The following is a 25,332-nucleotide window of genomic DNA, read 5'->3' as shown; positions in this document are numbered from 1 at the left end:
GTTGTTTTGTTTTTTTGGGGTATCAGTGATTGAACCCAAGGGTGCTTGACCACCAAGCCACATCACCAGTCCTTTTTATTTTGAGACAGGGTCTCATTAGGTTGCTCACCATCCCGCTAAGTTGCTGAGGCTGACTGAATCTGTGGTACTCCTGCCTCAGCTTCCTGGGCTGCTGGGATTACAGGTATGTGCCACCACACCTGGCCAGAATATTGCATTCTATGAAATTATCCTTCAAAAGTGAAGAAGAAACAAAGACTCTTTCAGACAAACAAAAATTAAGGGAATTTGTTGGTAGTAGAGAGCCAATCACCTGTCATGCCTGGAACAAGAGAAATCATCTCAAAACGCAAACCTATGAAAAAAATGAGAGTCAGTGGGTGAAGGTTTAAGAACTCAGGGACCACAATGGACACTTCACAGATATTGAGCTCATAAGTGCAACTGCATAGTCACTTACACACTGTCTATAGCCAAAATGATGTTGTCTGAAAGCCGACCATGGTGATCCTGAAGATTAAGGTGAAACTGGGTGAGCCTCCACATCCAACTGGCATCTCTGTCATTTCATGATGTTGGAGCCAGTCCCAAGAAAACACTATAAACCAGAACATGCAAATACTATGTATTTTGTTTTAATGTGATTTGTGACAGTGTTGGGTTTTTTAATATTTATTTTTTAGTTGTAGTTGGATACAATGTCTTTACTTATTTATTTTTATGTGGTGTTGGGGATCGAACCCAGGGCCTCACCTGTGCTAGGTGAGCACTCTACTGCTGAGCCACAACCCCAGCCCAGTGTTGGTTTTATAATAGCATTTCTTTTTATAATTCACTCTAGTCTTAACCAAAGCATCTCTTCGAATAGTTTATTATGGAGAACTGTCACACTAAATTACCCAGAAATGGTGAGGGAAATATGTACATTGTTCACTATAAAATTACATAAAAATCTGAATATGAAAAAAAAAGTTCTTTAGAAAGAAGAAAAATGATATAGACCAGAAACCTGGATGTACATAAAGAAAGGAAGAGTTTTATAAAAGAAATAATGGAAGATATATATTTTTGTTCTTAATTGATCTATCAGATAAACATTTACTCAAAATAATAACAGCAACAAAGCATTTGATGACTACAGATTATTAATAACTAAATACATCGATGATATAAGGGAGGAAAAAAGAATACTTTGCTATTATAAGAACATGCACCACCTGTCAAATAGTATACTGTTATTTGAAGTTAGGTTTGCATTAATTGTAAATGACAACTGCAAACTCTAGGGCAACCAATGCAAAGTGAAAAGAATAAAGAAGCTAAGAATGTACAGAAAATGGAATAATATTCAATGTTCAATTAAACTAAGGCAGAAAAGATGGGGGAGACTAAAAGAGGAACAAAGAATAGGGCCACAAACAGAAAAAAAACAATATCCCCACTAAAAACATGATAGGTTATTAATAGATCAATAATCACTTTAAATATCAACGGTTTACACATATCAAGTAGAGGACAGAGACTACCACAGTAGATCAGAAAAAAAGACCCAACTATATAGTCTCTATAAGAAAATTACCATAAATATAAAGACACCCAGAGATTAAAAACAAAGGGATAGAGAATGTAGCATTATGTAAAAAACAATCAAGAGAAAATAAGAATAAGCTATATTAAAATTAGCAGAAAACTTCAGACCAAGGAAAATTATCAGGGATAAAAAAGGCATTTCATATGACAAAAAAGGGTCAACTCTCTAAGAATACTTAAAAATCCTTAATGTGTATGAACCTCTAACAATGCATCAATATGTACAAGAAAAAAGTGACAGAAGTACAAGGAGATATAGATGAATCCACTCTTAGAGTTGGAAACTTCAATATCCCTCTGTCAGTAAAGGACAAATCCAGCAGGAAGAAAATCAGTAAGGACACAGCTGAACTCAACAGCACCATCAATAATTGGATATAACTGACACCTTTAGATTATTTCATCCAACAACAGCAGAACACGCATTATTCTCAAGCTCACAAGGACTATTTAGAAGAATAGAACACATTTTGTTCCATAAAACACACCTTAAAAAATTTAGAAAAATAGAAATCATGTAAAGTATGTTTTCAGATGAAAACAGAATTAAACAAAAATTCAGTAAAGATAGCTGAAAATCCCAAAATATCTGATAAAAAACAACAGGTAGGTCAAACAACAAATCTCAAGAGAGATTTAAATTTTTTTCAATTAAATGAAAATGTAAATACAGCATCAAATTTTGTGGGATGCATCAAAAGTAGTGCTTAGAATGAAAATTATAACATTGAATACATATATTAATAAAGAAAATATGAATAAGGAAAATGAAAAAGAAAATTAAATATGAAGGAAGCATAAAAAATAAAAATTAGTGTAAAAAATCAGTGAAATGGAAAAGAGGAAAACAATAGAAAAAAACACCAAAATGTGGTTCTTCGAAAAGATCAATAAAATTAATAAGTTTCTGGACAAACTAAGTGAAAAAGAAAGAAAACAAAAATTACTAATATTGTAAATGAAAGATGGGACATCATTACAGATCACACAGACACTAGAAGAGCAATAAGGAATATTATGAACACATCTGTGCCTACAAACTTGAGAACTTAGATGGAATAGGCTAACAACTTGAAAGGCATAATCTGAAAAACTCAAAACAAAAAGAAATATACAATCCTAATGAGGTCTACATCTATTAAAAACATTGGGTCAATAATTAATTATCTCCACCATGCATGTGGGGGTGGGGAAGTACATGTCTGTAATCCCAGCAGCTTGGGAGACTGAGACAGAAGCATTGCAAGTTCAAGGCCAGCCTCAGCAACTGAGCGAGAACCTAAGAAAATTAATGAAAGCCTTTCTCAAAAAATAAAAAATAAAAATAAAAAGGGTTGGATTATAGTTCAGTGGTAAATTACCCCTGGGTTAAATTCCCAGTACCCTTTCCCATTAAAAATCTTCCAAATCAGCACTAGGTTCAGATGGGTTCACTGCTGTATTATAGCAAATATTTAAGAAATTGTTTCCATTCTCCACAATCTTTCCCAGAAAATGGAAGCAGAAGGTATATTTTCTAACTCATTCTGTAAGGACTGCATTACCCTAATACCAAAATCAGACATTATAAGAAAAGAAAATTGTAACCAATATCTGTCATAGACATACAAGCAAAAATCTTCAACAAAATAATGGCATATTGAATCTAAGGATTTTTTTTTTAAATTATACATTATGACCAAGTGGGACTTATTTCAGGGATTCAAGGTTGGTTCAACATTTGAAAATAGTGAATGTAATCCATCACTTCAAATAGGTACAAAGGAAAAACTACATGATCATATTAATAGATACAGAAAAAACATTGGACAAAATCCAATATCCATTTATTATAAAACCATTCAGGAAACCTATAATAGAATAGAGGGGGAATGTCTTCAACTTGATAAAGAATATCTACTAAGATCCTATAGTTGATACACTTAATTTTGAGAAACTAAAAGCTTTCTCAAAAAGGTCAGAAGCAAGCAAGAACATCCCCTCTCTCTAACTCTTTTCAATATTTATTGGAAGTTTTAGCTGACGCAATAAGAAAAGAAAATAAAACATAACAGGAGGGAAGGAATAAAATTGGTTTTGTTTACTGCTAACACAATTGTCTAGAAAATCTAAGTCAACCAAAAATGCTCCTAAAACTAATAAGCAATGTCATAGGATACAAGGTTAATAGACAAAAGTCAACATGTTTCCTCTCTCCCAATAATGAACAACTGGAATTTAAAATTAAACACAAAGTACCATTTACATTAGCACCCACAAAAGTGAAATGAGTTGGTAAAAAATCTAATAAGTATGTACAATATTTAGAAGAAAACTACAAAACTCTGATGAGAGAAATCAAAGAACTAAATAAATGGAAGATTCCGCGTTAAGATGTTAGTTCTTCAAACAACCCAATCAACAAATGGGCCAAGGACCTGAACAGACACTTCTCAGAGGAGGACATACAATCAATCAACAAGTACATGAAAAAATGCTCACCATCTCTAGCAGTCAGAGAAATGCAAATCAAAACCACCCTAAGACACCATCTCACTCCAGTTAGATTGGCAGCCATTATGAAGTCAAACAACAACAAGTGCTGGCGAGGATGTGGGGAAAAGGGTACACTTGTACATTGCTGGTGGGACTGCAAATTGGTGCAGCCAATTTGGAAAGCAGTATGGAGATTTCTTGGAAAGCTGGGAATGGAGCCACCATTTGACCCAGCTATTCCCCTTCTTGGTCTATTCCCTAAAGACCTAAAAAGAGCATGCTATAGGGACACTGCTACATCGATGTTCATAGCAGCACAATTCACAATAGCTAGACTGTGGAACCAACCTAGATGCCCTTCAATGGATGAATGGATAAAAAAAAATGTGGCATTTATACACAATGGAGTATTACTCTGCATTAAAAAATGACAAAATCATAGAATTTACAGGGAAATGGATGGCATTAGAGCAGATTATGCTAAGTGAAGCTAGCCAATCCCTAAAAAACAAATGCCAAATGTCTTCTTTGATATAAGGAGAGTAACTAAGAACAGAGTAGGGTCGAAGAGCATGAGAAGAAGATTAACATTAAACAGGGATGAGAGGTGGGAGGGAAAGGGAGAGAGAAGGGAAAGTGCATGGAAATGGAAGGAGACCCTCAGGGTTATACAAAAGTACATACAAGAGGAAGTGAGGGGAAGGGGGAAAATAATACAAGGGGGAGAAATGAATGTCAGTAGAGGGGGCAGAGAGAGAAGAGGGGAGGGGAGGGGAGGGGAGGGGAGGGGGGATAGTAGAGGATAGGAAAGGCAGCAGAATACAACAGACACTAGTATGGCAATATGTAAATCAATGGATGTGTAACTGATGTGATTCTGCAATCTGTATATGGGGTAAAAATGGGAGCTCATAACCCACTTGAATCAAATTGTGAAATATGATATATCAAGAACTATGTAATGTTTTGAACAGCCAACAATAAAAAATTTAAAAAAAAGAAATAAAAAAAAAAGATGTTAGTTCTTCCCAAATTGATCTATAGATTCAATGGAATCTCAATTAAAATCTTTGTAATTTATTTTGTTGACATGAAAAAAGGGGATTCTAAAGTACACACGGAGAGGCTCAGAATAGCTACTATAGTATTGAAGAGGAACAAATTCAGAGAATTAACAAACACTACACAACTTCCAAATTTACTATAAAGCTATGGTAATAAAAACCTTGTGGCATGAGCAAAACAATACATAAATCTCTCGGCAGAATAGAAAGTGAGAGAAAAACCTACATAAACATAGCCAGCCAACTGATCATTAAGAAAGGAGCAAAGGTAATACAAATAGAGCAAAATTGATCTTTTCAACAAATGGTGGTGGAACCTACAGCAAAAACACATATTTTGACAGAGACCTTACACCCTTTACCAAAATTATCTCAAAATGGATCACAGAAGACAAAAAGGTGAAATATAAAACTACAAAATTCATAACTGAGAACATAGGAGAAAATTCAGACGATCTTCATGGTAATGGCTTTTTAGATAAAACATCAAAGATATGATCCATGAATGAAAGAACTAATAAGATGGACTTCATTAAAATTAAAAACTTCTGCTCTGTGAAAGACACTATCAAGACACTATTCACACTGTATGACATTCTGGAAGGCAAGACTATGAAGACAGTATAAAGGTCAATGGTTGTCAGGGGACGGGAAAGGGAGGAATGAACAGGTAGAACACAGAGGATTTTTAGTGCAGGAAGCTACTCTATATGATACTATAATGGAGGATAGATGTCATTATGGAGTTATCAAATTAGAATGTGCAACACCAAGAGTGAACCTTAGGGTGAACTATGGACTTAGGTGATATATGATAAATTGATATAGGTTCACAAATTATAATAAATGTACTGCTTTGTTAAAAAATGTGGATAGTGGGGGGCTGGGGTTGTGACTCAGCAATAGAGTGCTTGCCTTGCAATGTGTCAGACTCTGGGCTCGATCCTTAGCACCACATAAAAATAAATAAGTGAAATAAAGTTATTGTGCCCAACTACAACCAAAAAAATAAATATTAAAAAAAAGAACATGGATAGTGGAGAAGGCTGTGTGTATAATAGGTGGTATATGGGAACTCCATATTTTGTTTGCTATAGTTTGGACCTTGAGTGTCCCCCAAAGGCCCATGTGTTAAAAGTTAGCCTCTAGCTTGGTGCTACTGGGATGTGGTGGAACCTTTAAAAGATAGGACCTAGTGGGACTCTGATCTTTCTTTCCTTCCTGACTGCCATAAGCTGAATGCTGTATGCTTGTCAGCAATGTGTCTCATGGCACAATACTAAATGCTCCCTACCCATAATGTGCTGCCTAACCACAGGCCCTAAAGTGCAATGAGTCTACCCAGACATGGACTGAAATCTCTAAATTATGAGACAAAATAAAACTTTCTTCTTTTTAAGCTGATTATCTCAACTACTTTGTTAAGTTATAAAAAGCTGAGCAACACAATGTTTAAATAAAGCCTATGAAACACATTGCAATGCTGTATGGTAAAAAATTAGAGGAAAGAGTAAATAGTCATAGCCCTAAAGTTAGAAATCAGGATAAAGCCCTAAAGTTAGAAATCAGGATAAAGGGGAGAAAGATGAGAAATGTGTAATGAATTCCAATTAAAGGAAGGGTCATTATATTTCATGCTTATTATATCCTAAACCTTCGGTTGTGTTTCTTTTGTGAGGCAAAACAAAAATAAAATAAAATAAAATAAAATAAAATAAATAAATAAATAAAGTAAGGGCAAGGAAAATGAGAAAAAATGCCCTGGCTTGTATTAGCTACATGACAGGTATGAATCACATCTTATAAAGAAAATCCAGTGAAGAATGAACTTGTCAGCAATGTGTCTCATGGAAGGGCTGGAGGACAAATGGCTGTGGATTAGGAGAACATGGAGGAAGGAAACAACTCCTCCTCCTATTGTCCTCTCTCTAGCAGAAGTGGATGGCCACCGTAGGAGGAACAGGTTGAGAAGGCACATCTGACACCAGTACCAGTGGATTCCAGGGGAAAGATATCAAGGGTCATCCTCAGTGTGGATGCTGCTTGCACACCTGGTTCACTGCCACTCAGGGTTGTAGGACACAGTTTACCCCAGAGCATGACTATCCCTGTCCCTGTAGGCTCTGCTGCTAGGAGCTGTGCCTGAGCAAAGGCTTTGTAGCACTGACCTGAAGTTCAAGTATTTCCTATAGAAAAGGCATTTTCATTTAAAACAACCTTTCACTTAAATATTATAAAGATTTTTTAAAGCAAAACTTATAGATATGGAAATTACATACAAATGACTTTTTAGTCATGGCTTTTGTAATTAAGTGTGTGCTTAGACTTAATTAAGCTATAGGGTAGGAGCTGGAACCAAAAAGTACTTAACTTCTCTCACAGTAGGAATGAAATAGCTATTGGTTGAGTCAAACAATACATATATTATACCCAGTTTGCCAAGATTCAACTGAATACACCTAAATGAATAAAGAGCTGTCACCTTAAAGATAAATTTATGCAAATTACCAGACAATGTTTTTAAAAGTTATAATTTTAAGGAAAAAAACCACAGCAGTTGGACTTCTAATTATTTCAACTTGAACATGCATTACAACAGGTGATAGAAATATAATGTGAAAATAATTGGCAAAAATTCACAGGATTTTGGGTAAGACAGGCATTTTTAAGTTCATTAACTCTTTTAATTCTTATTAACAGACCAGTGAGGAAATTAATATTATCATCTCTCCCTTAGAGAGAAGGAAACCAATGCAGTCATGTTAAGTTGTCCTAGACCCTAAGGCCTGAGACCTTTAAGCATCTGGCATTGTTTTCCAATGTGGAGATGAAATCATCTTTCTGAAACCATCACTGGCATCCTGAGCTGAACTTCAGTAGTTGCTTAAGTCTGGACACTGTAAATAAATCCTGGTTTATTCTGTGGCTGGGAGTGCACAGTAGTTGACTTAAGTAGAAGTGTTCTTCTGACCCTGCTGTCTTATGTTGGGTGACCCAGAGGTAACAATGCCATGGAGTGCCTCCTTGGCTGGCAGGGTATCTGTAAAGGAACATGCACCAGAGCATCAAAGCAATGAAATACGTGGATCTCTCTGTCCAGTGGCTGACAGTATCTCTCTTGGTGCATTCACATATATATGACCATGTGTATTTCATGCTGCAGAAACGCAAAATAGAGTCATATTGTATGAACTCAATAAAAATTCATCTTTCTTACACTTATAATTTGAAAATATTTGGAAAAGGCTGAAATTACATGTGTTGCAAAATATGATCACTCCCAAATCATGGCACAAAAACATGACTCTGAAATGGCCATGATTATCATGAGTTAAAATAAAGAGTGAACCAATATTATCATTTATTACAATAAAAATCATGAAATCCTTAATTAAGTTGACATGTGAGAATAAAAATAAGTCTAATAATAAAGTCTCATATAGGCCCTCACTTTCTTTACTTTTGGAACTAAATTAAGAAGAATGCCCATTATATTGTGGAAAGAACAGGACTCCCTCAAATTTTCTAATAGTAGTAGACTTTTTAATAAATTAAAAAGAACGTTTTTCTCACCCTTGAATTTCAGAGATCTCTGGTTACTAAGCATCCCTCTTTGTGGGGGAGCCACCCCTGAGCTATTTGGGAAGTCTTCACTCAGCCTTGAGCCAAGGAGATTTTGGTTTGGCATTGCAAGCTATTCTGTGGCTCCTCCCACTTAACGGATTGCACAATGCACATGGCCTCTGTCTTCCATGAGCTAGAAAGACTGATCTCACAGCTCCAGAGTTGGTCGTGACCAATTGGGAACTGGACAGCCCACCTCCTATCTTATTTGATGAAAAAACATTCTGTATAAAGTCTTTGAAGTTCCCCCAAATAAATAAAGAAAACATGGGCTCTCACTATCTTTCCAGTGTGGAATAGACCCCTAAGGTCAAAGAGCTGTCAGGCCCTCACTTTCTAAAACTACTTTCTGTGTCCTGTGGTTTTTTTCTGCTGCCTTCTTTTCTTAGATTTATTTCACAGCCAGCCTGCTTCACGAAGAAGAACCCCAAATTCCATCGCCCTCTCTGGAAGTGGGTGAGCCTCTTCTTGGGTTGGAAGACACTGTTTTGTTCTCAGTCAACAGGTATTTTACTAAGCCTGTAGGCACACATTAAATGCCAGCAGTGTGAAGACAGAACTTTTTGCTCCTTTTGCTTAGAGTTCATCCCCTGTCCTATAACAGTACCTGGCACCTGATTGGTACTCACCAAATATTTAAATTCTTATTATTCTGATTGCATGATTGATCATAATATCTTTATTTTAAAAAAATATGTGATGAACATCATAGTGTGTGAGGGGAGGCACAGCAGCAGTCAGAGGGAGAGACAATGACTGATGCATAGTCAGTGGCTCTGAGGGCTCCTGGCTCCAGGAGGCTGAGCTCCCATTCTATAAATCAAAGTCTAATAACCTTATATAGGCCCTCACTTTATTTACTTTTGGAACTAAATTTGAATCTAGGCTCTTCTGAACACATTCTGCAGTAGGACATATAAACACATACACAGTCTGCCCTCCAAGATCCACCTGCACATAGACCCCTCCTGACAAAAATATCTTCCATTTGGGAGTCACTCATGGATCCTGTGAGCACCAAAATGTAATTTCTCAAACCAACTGAAGATTTTAAACACTAAAGAAAGCCAGCCATAAAAATAGTAAGTGCAGTATCTGTCATCCTTAGTAATATTCTGTTTAGTTTTCTCTCTCACATCAGGGCAATATGAATCCAGAGGGACTGGAATCAGTAATGGCACAAGAAATATGAAACTGGTATAATCCACAGTAGAGCAGAATTGAGAATAAAGTGACATTAGTATTAGCAGGTCCCTGCTCACAGTCAGCTTATGCTGCTAAATTCCATGTGTGCACATTATCTTGAAATTTAATGGTTTCAAAAATGTCACTCTGCAGGAAGACTAAAATGATATACTGTTGATTCTCCATCAGACTATAAATACTAGTGAGAAAAAGAGGGGCTTTTCATGCATGTCACATTGGAATAGTACTCCCATTTCCCTCTTGATGATGTCTGTTAAGCTTACTAGAAAACCTAGGAATGCCTCTGCCTCATAAAATTGGGGCAAGACACTGGTATCAGTAGGCAAATAGGGATTCAGTAAAACTGCATATTCTGGACCCTAATTGAAGCACTGATGTTATTATAAAATCCAGGTAAAACCTTGGATTACAGGATTAAGTATACAAGAATCTCATAAACTTATAGGTTGAAACTGTTATTAAAGACTCTATTCCAGGACGCCACAGCACGGGCGCTGCCCGGTCAGCTACAAATGGTGGCGGCGACTTCCCCTCTGGAGGCCGGGACTCCACCTCCGGCTCCTGGCTGCCCTGCTCTGGGAGGCAGCAGCAGAGGTGTTCTTGCCTCTTGGCCATACCCAGCTCACCAGGATGGCGGAGTCACTGGCAGACGGGGCTATAGTTGTGGAGGCCTCCACATTTACTGAACAAAGACTGAACTTTTACAGATACTTTTTATAAAAAGCCTCTGTGGAATAATGCTTCAGATTGAATAATAATAAAAGAGTTCCTATTATGAGCTCCCAGATTCTTGCACAGCCTCATTATTGAAGAAAGTTCATTCTGAAAATCTGAAGCAATTAAAGGGTAAATATGATCAGGTTATCTCCCCCAAGTTCTCAGCCTGAGAAGGAGAATCATTTTTTGTCAATCTAATGAAGCATTTAAAGATGAACATAAAGATTATATTAAAGTTCAGAAAGCCAGAGGCTTAGAGCCAAAGACTTGTTTCAGAAAGATGAGAGAGGACTATTTGGAAACCTGTGGGTACAGAGAACAGGTTGACTCCAGACTCAGGTATAGAATGTTTGATAAAGACCCCCATTGGGAACTCTCCAGACCTACCCAAGATCATGCAGTACTCCACAAACAGTGGAAAACCAGGTACCCCAGTGCTTTACCAGCTCAGGACAACAGGCTGAGACTCTCTGAGCTACTCTCAGCTCCCCAAGGACTGTTTCTTAGAGAAACTAGTGCTCATGAAACTTGGTCAGTGAGAATATAATTGTGGTTCATATGACATAGAATCCAGAGTTCACCTTTCCTCGAGAAACAGCCCCAGTGACCATCAAACCAGCCATAAGCAGGTACATCAGAAGGGGAAAAGGTACCCAGAGAAAAAACAGCGGAGGAGAGGCTCAAGCATCAGAGGAAAAGAGGTTCTGAGGAACTGGATTTAGACACTGGAGCTCCAAAGAAAGAAAGCAAAAGTGAAGGCAGAAAATGCACAGATCAGTGCAGAAAAACACTTAAGAACTGAAGGAGAAAAAGAGCCAAGAGGTAGACTTTAAGAAAGAGGGCTGCAAGCACAGAAAAGCAAGGAAGGGCCAAGGCAAGGAGAGGACAGAGGAGGAAATGCTTTGGGACCAGTCCATCTTGGGTTTTGAAGTGCTGTAGCTGATTCTCCTGGGGTTAAATTGAAAAAAAGAGTTGCAGAGCTGGGTTTTATGGTGCCCACGTCCTTATTGCTTTCTTTTGTGAACAAGCCACAGAACATGAAGCAATTCCTGTGCTTTTTCTCTAACAGGGAGTTACTGTTCCTCATTTTCTAAAAGCACTATTATGTTGTTCTTACATATGATGCAATTTCTTTTCAGAAGAGTGGCTCTGCTTTTATTCATAAACCATTATTATCGGATTATTTTCCCTTGGGAGATCATATATTTTAAATTGGAGGATGAATATAGACTTTGCGGAATTTATTTCTTGGTTGAGATTGTTTTAGTTTTGAGTGGGATTTTTTACATTCATTGTTTTTCTCTATCCAGCAATTTTAGTTTTTTTTCCTTTGTTAGCTTTAACAATATTATATTTTCTAGGTTGGAAAGTGGAACATGAAATATATTATAAAAATTGTAAGCTCATATTTCATATAGTTTTAAAAGTTTTGAAGAGTCTCAATACAAAATCAGTTCATATTCTGGAAATGTTTATAATAAAGTATTCCAATTAAAAAAAAACAACTCCTGGGGACTGGGATTATGGCTCAGTGGTAGAGTGCTTGCCTAGCATGCATGAGGCACTGGGTTCGATCCTCAGAACCATATAAATGTAAAATAAAGATATTGTGTCCATCTAAAACTAAAAAATAAATAATTTTTAAAAATTAAAAAAAACAACTCCTGGTTAATTTATTCAGGAGCAAATATAATCTACTTCTTAAGGGGCCCTAGTAACTGGCATGAAATGTGGAAACTAATGGATGTGCAAACTTTAACCCTTCAGGAAGGGATGTCCTTTTGTGTTGGAGCCAGATATCATTTGCTGGGCAGCATGGCTCCTTGAAAATGTCCACATCCTAATGATGGAACCTGTAATTATATGTTAAGTTACATGGCAACATGGAATCAAGGGTGCAGTTGGAATGGAAGTTGTAATGATCTAAGCTTAAGATAGGAAGTCCATCCTAAATTATCTGGCTGATACCACAGCATGACATTTTAAGAGGAAGAACAGCAGTAGGTTAGAGCAGTGGGATGTGAAGCTCTCAGCCCACCCTTGCTGGCTCTGAAGATGTGGAAGGAGCCTCATGCTAAAGAATATGAGTGGTTTCTAGAAGTGGGAAAAGGCAAGGAAATGGATTCTCTTCTGCAGCTTCCAGAAAGGAATAGACCCCTGCTGACACCTTGATTTTAGCCCAGTGAAACCCATGTCAGAATTCTGACCTCCACAACTATAAATGTGTTACTTAAAGCCATTATATTGTAATAACTTGTTAAAGCATTAATGGCATAACATGGATATTCAGATTTTAATGTTTTATAACTTCTGGGCATTTCTATGGTCAATTGGCATTTCTAAAATGCATATTTATGTATCAACAGCTCCCAACACAGACATATGTTTTCTTGCTAACATATCCTAAGTGATTGCTAGTTGATTGTCAAAAAATACCATTTCCCAACCCCAGAAAAACATAAAATGATACTTCAAAAATCTTTATTTCTGATTCTGAAATTTTAATTTTACCTTCATTACACAGAGAGTCTTAAAGCACACTAAATTTATTTTAGTACTTCAGTATACTCATAGTGAAAGGTTCGTACTTATTAATAAAAATGTGAAAAGTACATAATTTGGGCTTCATGTGGTATTCATTAATTGCATAATTATTTGTGTATGTGGGGGTTGGGATGGGATAAAAATGATGGAGAAAAGAAGGGACTTCTTTTTTCAAAATTAAAATAAAGTTTCAAAACTATCACCAAAGTTGTTCTAAGCTAGCAGAATTGATGAGTTTGTGTTTGCGTACACATTCACTAACACTTGCTGTCACTCACAAAAATACTTGATAATGTGATGGTGAAAAAATGGCATCCGATAATTTGTTGATTTGCATATACCTGATTATGTGGAAGGCTGAACAACTTTTCAAATGTTGCTTATAGAACACATGTATATTATTACAGAATATAATGCTATTTTATTGTTTCCTACTTACATTTTATATATACATTTTTCTATTAGATTATGTGTGTCTTATTGATCAATATCAACATATTCTTTACATTTAGGCCATTAGTACTTTGAAATGGAGTATTAGAAATATTTCCCTCTAATTTTTTAAACCTTGTTTTAAACCTTACTAATAATATCTTTACATATGCAAAAGTTTTTAATTTTGAAGTATTCAAATTTATCCATCCTGTCTGTTTTAGGGCTTCCCATTCCCAGAGGGCATGAAGATACTTTGATTTCACTACATACAATAATAGCCTTTCTCTTCCTAGTGAACAAAGGGGATAAGTTAGAAGTTGGCATCCCAGACACAACAAATGCTTCAAGCAGACACCAGGGTTAAAAATGGTAGAAGTGGCTTGTGTAGGTACAAAGCAATGGCCACTGGGGTCAATGATCACCGCTTACTGTAAGACTGTGGTTTCTAAACATCATTTTCCCCTTTAAGAAACCAGGGTTTCTTGGAGAAATGGCCAATTTCGGTTACTAATAGACAATGCACAAGATGAATTAAGGACATTCTGTTGTCTCAGAGCCTCTCAAAAAATCAAAACACAGCCAAGGATCTCTTGTTGAAGGAGCTTCTGTTGGCTGAAGAAGCAATACTCTAAGCATCCAAACACTAATTACTGTTAAATATTCAAACATATCACATATATTAGAATCCTGGAGTTCATAATGACACTATTGGAAATCTTATAAAGTCCTATGGCTCTGATTCATTATGAAACTGGTAAATATGGGGAAAGAATTTCAAATATTTATCCTATATGAACTGCATTTGAGGGGGACCAAACCGTTGAGTACAGAATAGTACATAATAAATGCAGAATGGAAGATACAATTAAGATGAAAACCCCTAATTTGAAACCCCTAATAAAATAATGGATTTAGGTAATCATCATCATTAGATTAAAAATCTATTAAGTGAAAGGTTGATATGGAACTTCATAATAAATGGACGAGGTTGGCAAAAACCACGATCCACTAATCAATCTCGACATTATGTGCTTCCTGATGCAAGGTAATAGGAGTTCCAAAAACCACCTATGAAAGTTTCCACCAAAACAAAAACACTGGAATCTGATTAAGCCTCTAGTTCTAGCCCCAGTTCACTGGAAATACAGATAACAAAAGGTCATGTTAAATGACACTACAAGAATATATCAGCCAAGATTAGAATGTGGAATTCTACAGCTCAAATGGTTTCTTCAACAAACAAGCCAGGGATGAGCCATACTATTCCACGTTACAAACACGAAATCATACATGAAACGTTAGGTGACTTCCCCTGAGTCACAAATACATCAGGCATGAATTCAAAGAGAAATGCAGTTTGCCACTATTTTCATTAATTTTTTGTAGCACCCCAGACTTGACAAGCTCACAGTCAGAAACAACTTTTAAATGGGCTATCTGAATTTTCTGAGTTTCAGTGAAAATTCATAGAGAAATGAGTTGAGATTCATACCACAGGAAGCCACTGGCGAGATGTTTGAAATGCATAGCTTAAAAGGCAGACATAAGGCTGATTTTTAAATATATTAATATCAATTTCTTTTTAATTATTTCATCCTGAATGAGGGTTCTCCTTTTCCCCTTTTCTTGTGATCACATGATTTAAATGAGAGAAAAACTGAGCTCACCCAGGTGATGGGTACGTGATTCTTAGGAGCAAAGGATACAGACACAAAAGACATTTCCCATGATGTATGGCAGACTTTCAAATTATCTTTCTCTAACTCATTAGCATTTTAGAAAAATTAGGTTTCATCATTTAAAAGCCATCTGCTTATCTGGGAGCTGTCTGGCAAACAGTGCTGGCAACTTTCAGGGGATGTGTGTCCCCAGCAGGTACTGCACTTTCTTTTGGTTTCTGATGCAAAGAAAAAGCTACCCTGTCCCCAACCCAAGGAATTCAAACACTCTTCACTCACATCAGAGTTATGGGAGAACAAATGCTAGGCAGAAGAAATCTGAACGCTCTCCTTGCATTTACAATATATACCAAGGGGAGATTTATGATTTTGCTAAAATGCCTGCCCTCCCCATGGTTAATAACACGATAGCAGACAGACAGTGGTATTCAATATACAGAATCCCTGGATGATGTGAAGTGTTGTTTTAGCAGTTTGAGCAGTTTATACTCCTGTGGGGACAATACAACAAATATAAGCCCAAGTCATCTTTAGTCAGATGCAACCTTTTTTTTTCTATCATGGAACTTTGGAATGAGCTGATGGCTGGGCAAAGGGATGTTGTGCTGTGGAAGGGTCTGTCTGCCCAGCATGAGGAGGAGAATGCTCAGCATTTCATTCTGCTTATGATGTCCTGAACAACAATGAGAGTTCTTTGAACAATACCTGAAATATGTGAGACTGATTTATTCTAAGACAATGGAAAACCTTTTGATAAAATATCCAATTCTAGGCTATTGACTGGAGGCCTCCTTATATTTCATTTTGACAAGATAAAAGAACTAATTCTTGGGTTTGGGGTGTGGCTCAGTGGTAGAGAGCTTGCTTAGCAAGCATGAGGCACTGAGTTCGATCCTCAGCACCACATAAAAATAAATAAATAAATAAAGGTATTGTGTTCATCTACAACTAATTTTTTAAAAAAGAACCAATTCTTAAAATTACTATCATATGCCTTTAGATTACATTCACAATTAGCCAACTACTTTATTAAAAAAACAAATAAGGTGTGAGCTGTCTACAGTGAAACTCTGGGGTCATTTTGTGGCAGGTTTTGGCAGTGAAGCTGAAATGTTTATATATTATTGTTGAACAAGAAAAGTCAAACTGAGCAAGAGAATAATATCACGAATATTTCATTTTATGTAATATCCTCTGACCTCTCTTGGAACCTCCTTGTCCCCTCTCAGGTGAAAATTTATTTCACTGACCAAATAGCAGAACAATGGGAGACCTTATCCCATATTTGGCTAGTTCTGGATTTCTGTATAAAAGACACTGCAACTTTTTAAGACTTGGTTTCCTCATATTAACAATGTGAACAACATATAATCTACTTTATGATTATGAGGATTAATGGGATACAGGCAAAGCACAGATATTTGATAGAGGCTCAATGCGAAGAAAGATGTTATGGAAGCCTTCTCTAACAGCTTAATGTCATTTGAAACAACACTGCTTCTGTTTCTTAGGTCTGGATACCACAAAACATGTCCTTTCCTCTTTTCCAGTATTTGTTCAATCAGATATTGTCGTTTTTCCAAAAGCAACCCCCACAAACCCAGCATTGCACCAAGTGCTTAGAATACAGGGCAAGGGATGCTAGTCCTCACCCCTGAGAAGCTCACAACCCTGGACAGAGAGGCAAGTGAAAATGACCACAGCAATAAGCATAGCAACAAGAAAGTGTGCTATGCTGTGTGAAGTATAGGCTGTGTAATGTGGCAGGGAACAGACAAAAAAATGATTGAATAAACTGTGGGTTATAGTTGGGATAAACTTTTCCTGTCCATTCCTCGCCTACTCTTCCATGGCAAACTCCTCCAATTGTAGTAGGCAAAATAAACACTTGTTAATATCTGCAGTTAACTCAGTGGAGGAAAAGCAGAACAAGATTTCAAGTTTGAGCTATGCTAAATGCCTTGTTTTGAAAGGGCAATCACTGGACTCTTATTTCACCTGCTTATCCTCATTTTGCTCATTGGGATCTTACCTCCTGAGGGCTTCATCAGGTGTGCTGATGAAGGAATGAACTGCCATCACTCTGATGGTTCTCACTGATGATTATAAAAGAGATGCAGTATTTAATAACATCTATCAGCACAGAAATGCTTGCATTTAGTCCAGTGAAACATTAGACAATGAACAAATTAATGATCTTGGGATAGGTAATTCAAGGGATGATCGAAGGAACAACCCTAATTTTAAAAACTGAACCAGCAATTACAGACACATAAGTCAAAACAGACATCTAACAGTTAGATCAAGACTTGGCTCTTTTCCTCAAAGGAGCCTTACTCAGGAGTAACTATAGCTTTCTGAACTAAAAAGATCATAATGCTCATTTAGGAGACCAATCTGTTACATATGTTATTTTTTCTTGATACTCTCTTGACAACTGGTTCTAAATGGACAGGTCCACATAAGAAATGCTCCAACCTGCCAATAAGAGGATCAAGCCTAAATATCTTAGTCTTTTCAAAATAGCAAAAGATGAATCATTCCCTTTGTGAGCTCTGTGTGTGTGCATGGGTGCGAGCATGTGTTGAAAAGCAGGAGTTTCTTATAACTGCTCTGAGATACATAAAAGAATTCTGATGAATGGCTGGCATCACATCTTGTCTGCATGTTGGTGTACAAGTTAAGGACATTAAAGTCAGAACCAGTAAAGACAGTAAAGTTTCTGAGATCATCATTCACAGTTTCTGCATTTTTCTGCACTTATTTTTCATTCCCTCTCTAATCTTTATGTCCTTTGATCCCCTTTAATTCTCGGTATACTTCTTTAATGTTTTCATACTGAATGTTGCTATTCTTCCTGGTAATAATCAACTGGTCATACTATGTCACACTTTCTCAGTGGTTTCACAAGGTGAGCATTAGCAGATTAGAATTTTCATAAATACTGAGAATAAAAACAATCTTTCATGGAAGTAAGAGTGACTGACTTCTACTTGCTGTGAGCCTCTATTTTATGTCATGTGAAGCAAGAACTCCATCAGGGTCCTTCTATACTGTCAGTCCTCATCGGGAGGAAATCCTGGCTGGATTATTTAGGAAGAATTTTTCATCTTGAGTCCTAAAAACCAAGAGTCACTACTCTTCCCAAGTATAGGTTCTGAAAAAAGCCTCAGCAATTGAAATTGGACTTATTCTTTGGAGAGCAGCAGGCACTGTTCCATGCAAGAACCCCTAGGGGCAATCCCTGGGCGTGTGTTCTTCCTCATTCTTCTCCTTTAAACCTGAATAGGCTCCTCATCCATCACCAAAGTTTCACATACAGACCCAGCCAGCAAAGTAGAAGACAGAGAAAAATAAGAAATAGAGTATTTTTCATTCCACTAAGCACCACACCACCCCTTTCCTAAGACTCCCCATTCTCCCCACAAAAGTGCAAGAGTTAATCTGCTGCTTATTCAAAATGACCTGCAGAAGTTAATAGACGGTTATAAACTAATTGAGCGAGTCTGTGGCCTTGTCTCCTCATCCATCTTGCTTATTCAATTTAACTCTCTTAGTCATCCATAAGGCACAGTGTCCCTGCTGCTCAAAACAGTCACTGTTTTGAGGCCCTGGAACAACAGAAAGCTAATAGTTTAACTTTCCTCTAAATTTGTTTGACAAAACTGACATTTAGAGCATTATGTCACCTTCTCAGTAAACTGTAATTTACCCCTGGGCTTGCAGTGGATGCTTATTTTATTAACATCTCATAGTTAAAAGCATAATTAATATCTGCTCTGTAACAAATATTAGAGATTTGACAAACACTGTCATTTAAATTCTCCATTATAGCAGAGATTAAAATCAAACATCTTCTACACGACTGATTGCAAAAGGACAAATGTAGCTGTAATTTAATTTTTTTTTGGTTTTTAATACCACCAACTAATTTCTACTGTCAATTTAATGAGGTGGAAACCACAAATCTTGCTGCTCTCTGTATGGACATGGGGTGAGAGTGCCAAAGCGAAGACAGAGAGGAGTACACCAATTTCTTTCAAAATATTTCAAGATGCAGCAAACAAACCATGCATGCATAATCCATTAAGTGCCATGTGATACTACAGATCCCGGAAACCTCTTTAAAGGTTACAAAAATAGGTGCAAAAATAAAACATATCAAGAGAGAAACAAATAAATCACTCTGGTATTTCCTGACATAAAGGTGTAGATGGAAATGTATGAATACTGATCACAAAGTGAAGCCACACCAGTATTAAGATTCAGTAAAGAGCAAGGCTAGATAGTGTCAGGCAGACCTTCCCAGGGCACCACAGTGGGGCAAGGTGGTCAGCTTGCAGAAGGAGTTATCAAAGAAACTACCAGGACTCTAATTCATGTTAATTTTCTCCTGGCTTCATAAATTTTATGTAACTAAGTAAAATTATTGTAATGTAGAATACCTTTAGGCAGCTCAAATGGCTCATTAAACAAGGAAGCTGGCTGGGAATTATCATTAATGTACCAAATTTGTATACTATGAATTTGATGTCTTTGGAAAGAATGTAGGAGGAATATTTGTGTTTGAATCCCCTCTCCCAGTGGGGAAGAAGTAATGCCTGGATTTTAAGAGGCTCTGGTTCCTCCTCTTTCTCCTAATATGGAAAAACTCACTGACTTGCCAACTTCTGCCCCAAACTTCATTAGTCACTGCCAATTTCAATCTGCTTCAGTTATTTTGCATTCAGATCCCAGGAGGAAATGAACTCTGCAGCAATTTCAGCTAAACCAACGACAAACTGACTCACTTTAGAAAATGACAAGCTGGCATGTCCCAAGTTATATTTACATCTCACAACATGGAAGAGAGTATGTATAAATATTATTAAATGAAAGAGATATGTATTTTTAAGGCAGAAAGTTTAAACATGGACAAAGAGTCTAACATTACACCACATTGTTTCTACAAGCAACTCAGTTTTGAAGGGAAATACATATTTTCTTTCAACCAGTGTGTGGGCAAGAATCCTCCTGAGAGATTCTCCAGAGGGGACAGTCTTGTATTCCCCGAAAATCCCATCTCTGCTCCATTGGAGGAATCACTGCATAACTCTTGATGAGCGTACATTGGTTAACAGCATTTACTATGAAAATCTTTGCCCAAAAACAAAAACAAAAAAAAAGGAAAAATCATCAATTTCTATAAAATGCCTGCAATTTCCCATAAAATGCTAAGACACACCCACGAATAATACCTCACTTATGCCTTAGAGGTGGTTTGTAAACCATTTAGACAATTAAATCAAAACGTAGCTGGTATTTCAAAAACCTAGAATTGGGGGGAGTCTGGGTGGTGGCTCAGTGGTAAAGCGCTTGCCTAGCATGTGACGAGGCACTGGGTTGGATTCTCAGCACAAACAAACAAATAAATAAAAGTCCATCAATAGCAAATGAAAATTTTTTTAAAAAAAACAAGAATTTCCAAATTATGTTCTGTGGGTGTATAAATATATAACAATGAATCCCACTATTATGTATGATTAACGTGAACCAATAAAGAAATTTTTTTAAAAAAACAACGAATTTTGGAAAAGAGGAATCAAATGAGAGATGTTGGCTTTTAGTGAAAAACAACAAAAACAGATTTAAAATACTGACAGAAACACTTTGAACAATTGTCTATCACACTAAATATATGAGAAAATGACTCTCAATGGACCAGGCATGAGGGAAAATGCATTCCCCCTCACCCACCGTGGACTTGCAGCCCTCGCGGAAGGTGTTGTAGGTGAAACGCTCCACCAGGCTGGTCTTTCCCACCCCTAGAGAGCGGATGCTGATGACCAGCAGCTTGAAGTCCACTGGCCAGCTGGGGCCCGGGTGCACTGTTTTCCTTCTGTGCGTCTGGCTGCAGGACAGAGCCAAGGAACCTGAGCTCAGACAGCCGCCTCTGCCCTGACCCTCCTCTACAGCTCTGCCCCTGGATCCAGGCAAGCACATAGCTCATGCTCCATCAGCCGCCTCCCCCGCCACCTGCTCTTGGGGCCAGGACCCTGACCAAGCTCGACTTCCGCCCACTCCAAAGACCAGTGGGTTCTGCGCTGCAGCTGCGCAGCACACCAGATCCCAGTGCCCAGCTCTTAGCCGCCGCCACTGCGAGAGGAGGAATGAAAGCAGCTATTCTGCAGTGGAGGCAACAGCATAAAGAATATAGAAAATGAATAGTAAAGAATTTGTCAGTATGTCCTCACTCTTCTAGGTAAAGAGACACTCTGATTCTAAAGACTGCCACTGGATAACTTTGAAATATTTCCAGGACCAAAACCAAATTATCTTATTGCATATTTGAAGAGGCCATAATTTCAACTGAATCTGTCTGTTCTTATTCCATGTTCCCTTATCAATCTTCTGATCTAACTGCTGTCCAAGCATCAGCCCCCTGTCTGAATGCCCCAGTAGTCATGAGCAGTGAAACTACAGTCAACCTGTTGGGTAAAATACCCTGGATAAATTAATGAATAGGTATACTCATTTCCAGAGCATCTTTAGTGAATTGGATCAAGTAATTGAACCTCTAGAACCTGCTCCTATGTCACCAATAAAGTAATGCACATTCTCCTACTGGTCATATATTCCAAGTGCTGTTCTCATCCAGGTGAAGGTATTTCAAGCCGTGGGACATAAGCAGTTTATCTTTCTTTCTTCCTTCCTCCCTCCCTCTCTCCTTTCCATCCTGTTTTTCTTTCTTTCCTAATTCCCTCAATGTCATTCATTCCCCATTACTTGGACTCAAAATCTATAAAACATTCCTTGTGTTAGGGTCTGTAAACAAGTCAAGATGGCGCCTGGCATTTTGCCAGAGGGAGTGGTTTCTGAGTAAGGCCAACAAGCCATAAAGATGATAAGGATTCCTTAATGACTGACTGCTGTATCTAGTTTATGTTAATTAAGTTAAGCTGTGTGTAATTAGTTGAGCATATGTACCTCTGCAGTCCGGTAGAGAGGCGGCTCCTGCTACCTAGGGTACCCGCTACTTGGAGTTCCCGCTCAGTTCACTCGCAACAAAGTAGTTCCCGCTTCAACCTTCAAGTTGCTTGTCATCTCCCAGTTATTTCACCCAGCCAGACAAGGGCACCTTGAACACTTTATCTACATCATATACTAATCCTCTGCTGTGGTCTGGAAACTTAATGTACATGTGTTGGAAATTTAATCCCAATGCAACAGTGTTGAGTGGTGAGCTCTTCACGAGGTAATTAGGTAATGAGGGCTCTGCCCTCACCAGTGGATTAATGCCATTATTGTGGGTGTGTTTAGTTAGAAAAGGGATGAGTTCTGCATCCCCTCTCTCACCCAAATGTTCTCTCTTGCTGTTCCATCTTATTCCATGGGATATGCATCAAGAACGCCCTCACCAGATGCTGACCCCTCCAATGTGGACTTCCCAGCCTCCAGAAATGTGAGAAATAAATTTATTTTCATTATAAGTCACCCAATCTCAGATTTTCTGTTATAGCAGCACAAAATGGACCAAGACATATTCTAATCAAGTTCAATAGATGTTTCCTTCTTATCCCTTTCTACCTAAGCCTATGCCCTGAGGACACCCCATTATGTAATAACAAACTATTTCAGGGTACTAATTCATATGATTACCCATGCCAATGCCTATGCTCCCTTAAATCATTTCCTAAGGTTCCTTGTTTCCAGTAAGTCAGGAAACACAGAGGAACTATGTAGAACCAGGAAACAACAAAACTCCACAAAATCAAGAAATTAATTCTTAATTTAAAATTCCCCTGATCTTGGGAATATACTGAAAGATTCAGATCTATGAGAAAGACTCCCCAACTACTCTAGAATAAAATAATCAACAAGCTGGAAATAAGGGAAATTAAGAGAGTGGTTGTCAGAGAAAAAGAAATAGATTTAAGTGTCAGTATGAAGATCTGGTGCCCTGTCATCTGTCCCTTCAGAATGAGCCCAGCAGGAAGACATAATAGATCCCTTTATTTAAATTTAGGGACTCATTAAAAAGAAAGTCTTCTGATGAGGCAAGGCTGGAAGACATCTGACAGCATAACCTGGAGACACACATACATTCTCTCACACGCACTCTCACACCAACCACCATCATTCAGAAGAAGCTGCAGGTGAAACTGGTGGTGTGGCTCACATTCAAGTGACAGCTAGAAAAAATTCACCTAATGTCCTGGGGCTGGAGAGGTGAGAGGTGTGGGGAATATCCGAAGGCTTCCATGATCCTCCACTTGGGGACCAGCATTGTCTAAGAGAAGGGCCTTCCAGGACAGTCAGCATGAGGGAATCTTCTCATACGAGGATTTCATGTGGACAGCCTTGGATCCTGGTGCCCACTATCCCACAAGTCCGTAAATGACAAACATGAGGACTAATCTTGGGAACAGTCTCCACCATGTGCAGAGAAAGTTAAAGCCAAAGTAGCCACCCTTCATCTTCCTTCTCCTCCACTCCATCTGAACTAAAGTAATTCAAGATCCCAAGAAAACACAGAATTGGACTTATTTTACCTAGAAGTGAGTAGAGCACATTTTCTGCAGGAAACAGAATGGAAACTTAGCACCAGAAATTTAAATCAATTCTAGGACAGTTATGGGTTCTGCCTGTGTTGTTGTTGTACACTTGAGTAGGGACTTTAAAATTTGTACCTGCTGTCCTCATCTGACCAAAATATCTTTTTAATAAGTTCCCTGTGTCCATCTTACATATTGCTGCCAAATTAATCTTACTAAATTCCCACTTTAACAATGCATTCAATGGCTCCCTGTTGCTCTCACAATGAAGTTCAAACTCCTCATCTCTGAGGCATCGTGGAAGGTCCTACACCATCTGCTCCCCAACTAGTTTTGAACATTTTACCTTCTGCCATCTTCAATATGAGTCATCTGTTTCCAGAAAGCCAGCCCTCTGATTTCCAGTCTATGGCTTTGTTTATCTTCTCCAATCATCTTTACTATATCTAAAATGTTCATCTGCTTCTTTCTTTGATATAAATCTTAACTCACCTGTCATTCAACAACTGTATTTTAAGTACATCCTTGCTGTTTTCTACATTACCTGTCCATTTCCCTGCTTCTGTATCATATACTACAAGTAGCAGTGAATTGTGGTAAGCCATTCTTATAGACCGTGGCCGCCATTAGAAGATGGCGCCGGCTTCCACTGTGGCCTGTGATAAACAACTCCTTTTTTGGAGAGTTGGCACACAATCCCTTACCACTCTATGAGAGAGATCCACGTGGCAGCTTGGGATTGGTATGCGGGAGGCTTTATTAGGCTGTGCTTGGGAGCTCGGCGGGGGGGTCACTAGAAGATGATGCATGAATCAAGGCCTGAATAAACTGCTGAAAGAAGAATCCTGTGTCGTGTTTTCCCTTGCTGGCGAGGGGTCGCGACAATTGGTGGCCCGTACAGGGAATTATATTCCTCGAACCCAGGATCCAGAACTTTCAGCAGTCAGGGTGGTGCACCAGTAAGTTCCCAGGTAAAGTGGGAATCTGCAAGCAAATAGCGGGGTGCTCTCTCTGTAAATAGAGAGAGAGCGGGAAAAAGGGACGCTCCCCTGTAAAAGGAAGAGAGCGGGGAATTCATAGAATGGAACGCTCCCCTGTAAAAGGAAGAGAGCGGGGATTTTTGTACTTTCACTTTCTTTATAGCTTTAAAAACATTATGGGTGTTGCTTCTTCAAGCCCAATTTTGTTGGCCCTAGATGGGTTGTTACATTCAAAAGGACTTAAGATAAAGCAGAGTACTTTGCAGATGTTTTTAAGAGAAGCTGATATAGCGGCTCCTTGGTTTGCTTTTTCAGGGAGTCTTACGATTCCTAGCTGGGACAAATTAGGGAAAGATATAGATTTCGCTCGTGAGCAAGGCACCTTAGAGGGTGGCATTATACCACTTTGGAAGTTAGTTAGAGGATGTATAACAGATGGTAAATGCCAGGAAGCTGTGAGTGAGGGTCAAGCTATTCTTGAGCA

The 25,332-nt window shown here is 38.1% G+C and overlaps 1 pseudogene; it reads left to right on the top strand.

Annotated features, from left to right (window-relative positions):
• The first annotated feature begins 501 nt into the window (after positions 1 to 501).
• Positions 502 to 11,667, top strand: LOC124108934 (lysine-rich coiled-coil protein 1-like; annotated as a pseudogene).
• Positions 11,668 to 25,332: the final 13,665 nt, after the last annotated feature.

The sequence above is a fragment of the Marmota monax genome, unplaced genomic scaffold (assembly GCF_021218885.2).
Source record: "Marmota monax isolate L192 unplaced genomic scaffold, Marmota_monax_Labrador192_F-V1.1 WCK01_AAM20220418_F8-fsc00103, whole genome shotgun sequence".
Classification (NCBI taxonomy): Eukaryota; Metazoa; Chordata; class Mammalia; order Rodentia; family Sciuridae; genus Marmota; species Marmota monax.
This window is presented reverse-complemented; position numbering and strand designations above follow the sequence as displayed.